This window comes from Lactuca virosa, chromosome 2, assembly GCF_052849685.1.
Source record: "Lactuca virosa cultivar CGN04683 chromosome 2, Lactuca_virosa_CGN04683_v6, whole genome shotgun sequence".
Classification (NCBI taxonomy): Eukaryota; Viridiplantae; Streptophyta; class Magnoliopsida; order Asterales; family Asteraceae; genus Lactuca; species Lactuca virosa.
Genome location: NC_136427.1, coordinates 224,267,937 through 224,275,425, shown reverse-complemented (window position 1 = coordinate 224,275,425; position 7,489 = coordinate 224,267,937). Strand labels below are relative to the sequence as shown.

General features: G+C 33.9%; 2 long non-coding RNA genes across 2 annotated transcripts; one reads left to right on the top strand and one right to left on the bottom strand.

Moving 5' to 3' along the window:
• The first annotated feature begins 230 nt into the window (after nt 1–230).
• Nucleotides 231–1,995, top strand: LOC145156837 (uncharacterized). The gene is made up of 3 exons (XR_013736936.1): nt 231–325; nt 1,259–1,322; nt 1,911–1,995. It is a non-coding gene; the product is annotated as an uncharacterized LOC145156837 (long non-coding RNA).
• Nucleotides 1,996–2,274: 279 nt separating this feature from the next.
• Nucleotides 2,275–3,969, bottom strand: LOC145156836 (uncharacterized). The gene is made up of 3 exons (XR_013736935.1): nt 3,935–3,969; nt 2,941–3,004; nt 2,275–2,359 (listed from the first exon to the last, which is right to left on the bottom strand). It is a non-coding gene; the product is annotated as an uncharacterized LOC145156836 (long non-coding RNA).
• Nucleotides 3,970–7,489: the final 3,520 nt, after the last annotated feature.

Here is a 7,489-nt window from a genome sequence, read left to right as displayed (position 1 = left end):
CATTAAATTTTATAAAACTCTATTTTTATAAACTTTACATTAAATTTTATAAAACTCTTATATTAATTATGTAAAAGATGCTTGTGTTAGTGGGAAATTATGAAGACCACCAAAAGCAAAAAGATTATTCCCATGGTCTCCCACTCACACCTCCCATCCACTTTCCTTTCATTTTTCTCCCAACACATTATTCTCTTCACCACTTAAACCTTCTCTATTCTTTCTCTCACTCTCAATCTCGAAATTCATACAAGAAATACTCATATTCCAGCCAAGAACAATCTATTATACTCAAATCTTCATCCCTCTTGAAGCATTCATCAAGGTATGTTGTTAAAAGTTTCAAATTCATACAAGAAACAAATTAAATCCACCAAACTATCTAAAACTCATTTTATGCATAAAACTGATTTTTCTCAGAGTCCCATCAATAAAATAAGAAGTTCTGGGAATTTTCAGAAAATAACTTATTTTTATTGAATTACTATAATTATTGCAATAAAGTAGGGCAATAATTCACATAAAATACTTTTTGCATACAATAAATTCTGAGAAAATTCTGGGATGACCTATATATTGATTAAACATAATTTATGAAGTTTCATGCATTTATATTACTGTTTACTATTATTTATGATTTTATTGATTAATTAATAATGAAATATATAAAAAAAATACTTCCCATAGTCACAAATATCCGAAACTTATACAATGGGCTCTATACCATGTTATAAAACTATGGTTAATTTTACAGAATTTTTGGGAATCATTTATTATTTTTCCCGGATTTTGTTGTTGTTTAATCATTAAAGTATTAAATAAATACTAAAACAGTTCAGAAAAATATAAAATTTTTACAGTAATTAATATTATATGAAAAAATGATTTTCTAATAATTTCATAATTTTTCAATACTGTTTACTATTTAAAACCATTTTCCTAAGTATTTAAGCATGTAAAAAATGCATTTTAATGATTATTTCATATAAATAATTGTTAAAATCTGTAAATAATTATAATTGGGCAAGTTATTATTTTAATAAGAAATTATTAAAATCTGGCCTAAATTGAAAATATAAATTAATTATGCAAAGTAATTAATTCAATTTAAAATTCATTTAACAAATGAATACCTTAATATTCTAATCAAAATGAGTTATTGTTAATTCATCTAATATAAGAATATGTGTCTAATTATTTGTATTAATACTCCATTCTCGTTTAGCAGTTCCTAAACCAAAACTATTAATTATATAAGGTTCTACGCCATTTTGACCCGAACCGTCTATCGTACGACACACGCATTTCGTTTTGGGACTAATGTGAGTAATCTACCCCATATTTTATAATTTTCAATACTTTTGGGGTGTATCATGTGGTTCTAATATGTTCCAACTTCATTTTATTGTTTTATCACAATTGAGACATTGTTGGGACATTTATACGTGAGTCATTAATTGTATAACTATTGTTTGTTTACGCTACATGTACTTGTAGTGCATTACCATTTTTAGTCTAATCTCCATGACTATGCCCGTATTCTTGAGGTACGTTATGGACAATAATAGCACTATTGGGTTGACCACCCCGCCTTGGGACGCTAAGGTGATTGATCGCACGTGGTTGAGTGTGTTTGATGATTAGATGCTCCATCCTATATATATATATATATATATATATATATATATATATATATATACATATGTATATATAGGGTGAGGACTTATTGTTGTTGTTATCATTTGTTAATCAATTTTTGATTTATAAACCGTTATCTCAAATACAATTGTTTGCCGACTTCAAAAGAAAACAAATTTCAAATTATAAATGTTTCAACTTCACAATTTTCTCTACTAAAATTAGATTACTCACCAATTCTCGTAGTTGACCTGTTTTTACCCATGATGCAGATTTGAAGAATGAAGTTGATGAAAAATAGGTTGTGCCTTAGAAATCCACAAGACTATTTAAATTTGATGTAATAAATGTTGTTCGTATTTGGATTTGTATTTGTATGTTGTGGATCTTGTTTGCATACTTAGTACTTAATTGAATCTAATCATATTATAACATAGTTGTCATGAGACTTTGAACAATATATCACGCCTTGATCGATTCCGACAAGGATCGGGGTGTGACAGATCCTTGTCGGAATCGATCAAGGCGTGATATATTGTTCAATGTCTCATGACAACTATGTTATAATATGATTAGATTCAATTAAGTACTAAGTATGCAAACAAGATCCACAACATACAAATACAAATCCAAATACGAACAACATTTATTACATCAAATTTAAATAGTCTTGTGGATTTCTAAGGCACAACCTATTTTTCATCAACTTCATTCTTCAAATCTGCATCATGGGTAAAAACAGGTCAACTACGAGAGTTGGTGATTTTAGTAGAGAAAATTGTGAAGTTGAAACATTTATCATTTGAAATTTGTTTTCTTTTGAAGTCGGCAAACAATTGTATTTGAGATAACGGTTTATAAATCAAAAATTGATTAACAAATGATAACAACAACAATAAGTCCTCACCCTATATATATATATATATATATATATATATATATATATATATATATATATATATATATATAGGATGGAGCATCTAATCATCAAACACACTCAACCACGTGCGATCAATCACCTTAGCGTCCCAAGGCGGGGTGGTCAACCCAATAGCGCTATTATTGTCCATAACGTACCTCAAGAATACGGGCATAGTCATGGAGATTAGACTAAAAATGGTAATGCACTACAAGTACATGTAGCGTAAACAAACAATAGTTATACAATTAATGACTCACGTATAAATGTCCCAACAATGTTTCAATTGTGATAAAACAATAAAATGAAGTTGGAACATATTAGAACCACATGATACACCCCAAAAGTATTGAAAATTATAAAATATGGGGTAGATTACTCACATTAGTCCCAAAACGAAATGCGTGTGTCGTACGATAGACGGTTCGGGTCAAAATGGCGTAGAACCTTATATAATTAATAGTTTTGGTTTAGGAACTGCTAAACGAGAATGGAGTATTAATACAAATAATTAGACACATATTCTTATATTAGATGAATTAACAATAACTCATTTTGATTAGAATATTAAGGTATTCATTTGTTAAATGAATTTTAAATTGAATTAATTACTTTGCATAATTAATTTATATTTTCAATTTAGGCCAGATTTTAATAATTTCTTATTAAAATAATAACTTGCCCAATTATAATTATTTACAGATTTTAATAATTATTTATATGAAATAATCATTAAAATGCATTTTTTACATGCTTAAATACTTAGGAAAATGGTTTTAAATAGTAAACAGTATTGAAAAATTATGAAATTATTAGGAAATCATTATTTCATATAATATTAATTACTGTAAAAATTTTATATTTTTCTGAACTGTTTTAGTATTTATTTAATACTTTAATGATTAAACAACAACAAAATCCGGGAAAAATAATAAATTATTCCCAAAAATTCTGTAAAATTAACCATAGTTTTATAACATGATATAGAGCCCATTGTATAAGTTTCGGATATTTGTGACAATGGGAAGTATTTTTTATATATTTCATTATTAATTAATCAATAAAATCATAAATAATAGTAAACAGTAATATAAATGCATGAAACTTCATAAATTATGTTTAATAAATATATAGGTCATCCCAGAATTTTCTCAGAATTTATTGTATGCAAAAAGTATTTTATGTGAATTATTGCCCTACTTTATTGCAATAATTATACTAATTCAATAAAAATAAGTTATTTTCTGAAATTTCCAGAACTTCTTATTTTATTGATGGGACTCTGAGAAAAATCAGTTTTATGCATAAAATGAGTTTTAGATAGTTTGGTGGATTTAATTTGTTTCTTGTATGAATTTGAAACTTTTAACAACATACCTTGATGAATGCTTCAAGAGGGATGAAGATTTGAGTATAATACATTGTTCTTGGCTGGAATATGAGTATTTCTTGTATGAATTTCGAGATTGAGAGTGAGAGAAAGAATAGAGAAGGTTTAAGTGGTGAAGAGAATAATGTGTTGGGAGAAAAAGGAAAGGAAAGTGGATGAGAGGTGTGAGTGGGAGACCATGAGAATAATCTTTTTGCTTTTGGTGGTCTTCATAATTTCCCACTAACACAAGCATCTTTTACATAATTAATATAAGAGTTTTATAAAATTTAATGTAAAGTTTATAAAAATAGAGTTTTATAAAATTTAATGTAAAGTTTATAAAAGGGGAGTTTTATAAAAGATAGGTTATTATTTGATTATAACAATCTACTTTGATTTGAAGTTTAATTATAGCATTCAAGTTTGATTCTTTTAATTTAATTAGAGCATTATACTTTGATTTGATTTTAATATGGTATCATAATTTAATTTGATTATAGTTATAACGTTGTACTATACTATGTTGCTATTAACGTCAATTTATATCGTAGTGTATGGGTTTTGATCCTATTAGCGTCAAGTAATCTTGAGTAGGGTTTATTAAATTTCCAATTGGGTTGGGTTGACCCGAATCCATTTTAGGCGGATGTCACAGTCTCCCCTACTTTAGGAAATTTCGTCCCGAAATTTAAGAAGAGAGTACCTTAAAAGAAAAGTTGTGGGTATTTGGTACGCATATGATCCTCACGCTCCCATGTATACTCAGGTCCATGTGCCGACTGCCACCTGACCTTAACCAGGAGAATGCGACTTCTTTTGAGTTGCTTTTCCTTTCGGTCGGCAATTTCCAAGGGTTTCTCGATAAATTGCATTGTCTCGTCGATTTGGATATCCTCGAGAGGAACATGAAGGTTCTCGTCTGCTAAACACTTCTTGAGGTTGGCTATATGAAATACTGGGTGAACTTTCTTAAGCTCTGTTGGTAGATCCAACTCGTAGGCTACTGATCCGATCCTTTTTATGATCTTAAACGGGCCTACGTAGCGTGGTGCCAATTTACCCTTGCGTCAAAATCGAACCACACCTTTCCATGGGGACACTTTTAACATGACCATGTCACCCAGGGTAAATTCAAGCGGTTTGCGTCGCTTGTGGGCATAACTCTTTTGTCGGCTACGAGCTGCGAGAAGGTTATCGCGAATCTGAGTGATTTTATCGGTTGTTTCCTGGATAAGCTCAGGACCAACGATTGGAGAATCCACTGTTGCGCGAATTACGTGGGACTCACCAATTTCATGCCAGCAAATAGGAGATCGGCATTTACGGCCATACAATGCCTCAAATGGTGGCATCTTGATGCTAGAATGATAACTGTTATTATAGGAGAATTCCACCAACGGTAAATGAGAGTCCCAGTTTCCTCCGAAATCCAAGACACACGCCCTCAACATATCTTCGAGTGTTTGAATTGTCCTCTCAGATTGACCATCGGTCTGAGGATGATAGGCGGTACTGAGATCGAGGCGGGTTCCCATGGCTGTTTGAAGTGATTGCCAAAACCGAGAGAGAAATCTCCCATCACGATCTGAAATGATGCTGAGAGGAATGCCATGCCGACTAACTATCTCGTTGATGTAAATCCGAGCAAGTTTTTCGACTTTGAAATTTTCACGGATGGGAAGGAAATGAGCGGATTTGGTCAAACGGTCAATGATTATCCAAATGCTGTCGTGTCCTTTTGTGGTACGGGCAAGTTTGGTTACGAAGTCCATGGCGATCGCTTCCCATTTCCACCTGGGGATTTCTGGTTGGACCAATAGTCCAGAGGGTCGTTGATGTTCTACTTTGACCCTGGAACATGTAAGACATTTGGCCACGAATAAGGCAATATCCGTTTTCATTCCCGACCACCAATAATTGGTTCTCAGGCCATGATACATCTTGTCAGTGCCCGGATGAATGGAATATCGGGTTTTATGGATTTCTTCCATCAGGAATATACGAAGATTGTCACGATCTGGGATCCAGATGCGATCTTGATAATAGAAAATACCATCAGATTTAGTTTCCAACTCCCCATCAATTCCCGTGGGCATGTCATTTTCGGTAATTGCCGAGTGTTGGGCTCCTCGAATTCGGTCGCTGAGATTGGACAAGATAGGAGAACATATTAGATGAAATGCATGGGCATGTTCTTTTCGGCTTAACGCGTCGGCTACGAAGTTTGTCTTGCCCAGATGATAGCGTATTTCACACTCGTAATCATTTAGGAGCTCGACCCATCGTCTTTGCCTCATATTGAGTTCCTTTTGATTAAGAATATGTTGCAAGCTCTTGTGGTTGGTGAAAATTACGCATTTAGTGCCGTAAAGGTAATGCCTCCAAATTTTAAGAGCGAAAACCACGACACCAAGCTCCAAATAATGAGTCGTATAATTTCTTTCGTGGATTTTGAGTTGTCGTGATGCGTAAGCTATAACCTTTCCCTTTTGCATCAAAACACAACCTAGACCGAGATTGGAGGCATCGCAGAATACCACGAAATCTTCGGATCCTTCAGGGAGTGTAAGAATCGGAGCGTTACACAAACTTTGTTTAAGGGTTTGGAAAGCGTATTCCTGCTTGGGTCCCCAATCAAATGGTGTACCCGTGCAAGTGAGAGAAGTAAGCGGTAAAGCAATCTTTGAGAAATTTGAAATGAAACGCCGGTAATAACCGGCTAAACCGAGGAAGGACCGAATTTCCTTGGGGGTACGTGGGGCTTTCCAATTCTGGACTGCTTCAACTTTTGCGGGATCGACTAAAATACCCTTGTCACTTACAATATGACCAAGGAATTGTACCTCATTTAACCAAAACTCGCATTTCGAAAATTTGGCGTAGAGCCGATTTCCTTGCAACGTTTGGAGAGTTAGGCGAAGGTGTCTTTCATGCTCTGCCTTTGTCTTGGAGTAAATGAGGATGTCATCAATAAAGACGATAACAAAACGGTCGAGATAAGGTTTAAATACCCGATTCATCAAGTCCATGAATACGGCAGGGGCATTTGTTAGGCCGAAAGGCATAACAGTGAACTCGTAATGACCATAGCGGGTTCGGAAAGCGGTTTTGGAGATGTCTTCTTCCCGTACTCGAAGTTGGTGATAACCCGAGCGAAGGTCAATTTTGGAGAAGCATGAAGCTCCTTGAAGCTGATCAAAAAGGTCGTCGATCCGAGGTAACGGATATCGGTTCTTGATGGTTAATTTATTTAACTCCCGATAATCGATACACATACGAAACGAACCATCTTTCTTTTTGATGAAGAGAACCGGGGCTCCCCAGGGTGAAGTACTAGGGCGGATAAATCCCTTATCGGTTAATTCTTGGAGCTGACTTGCCAATTCTTGCATCTCGGCTGGAGCCAACCGATATGGAGACTTGGCTATGGGAGTAGCCTCAGGAACAAGATCGATGCGGAACTCTAGCTCACGTACTGGAGGGAGTCCAGATACATCATCAGGAAAGATGTCGGGAACGTCTCGTACTATCGGAATATCTTCGATCTTCTTTTCTTTGAC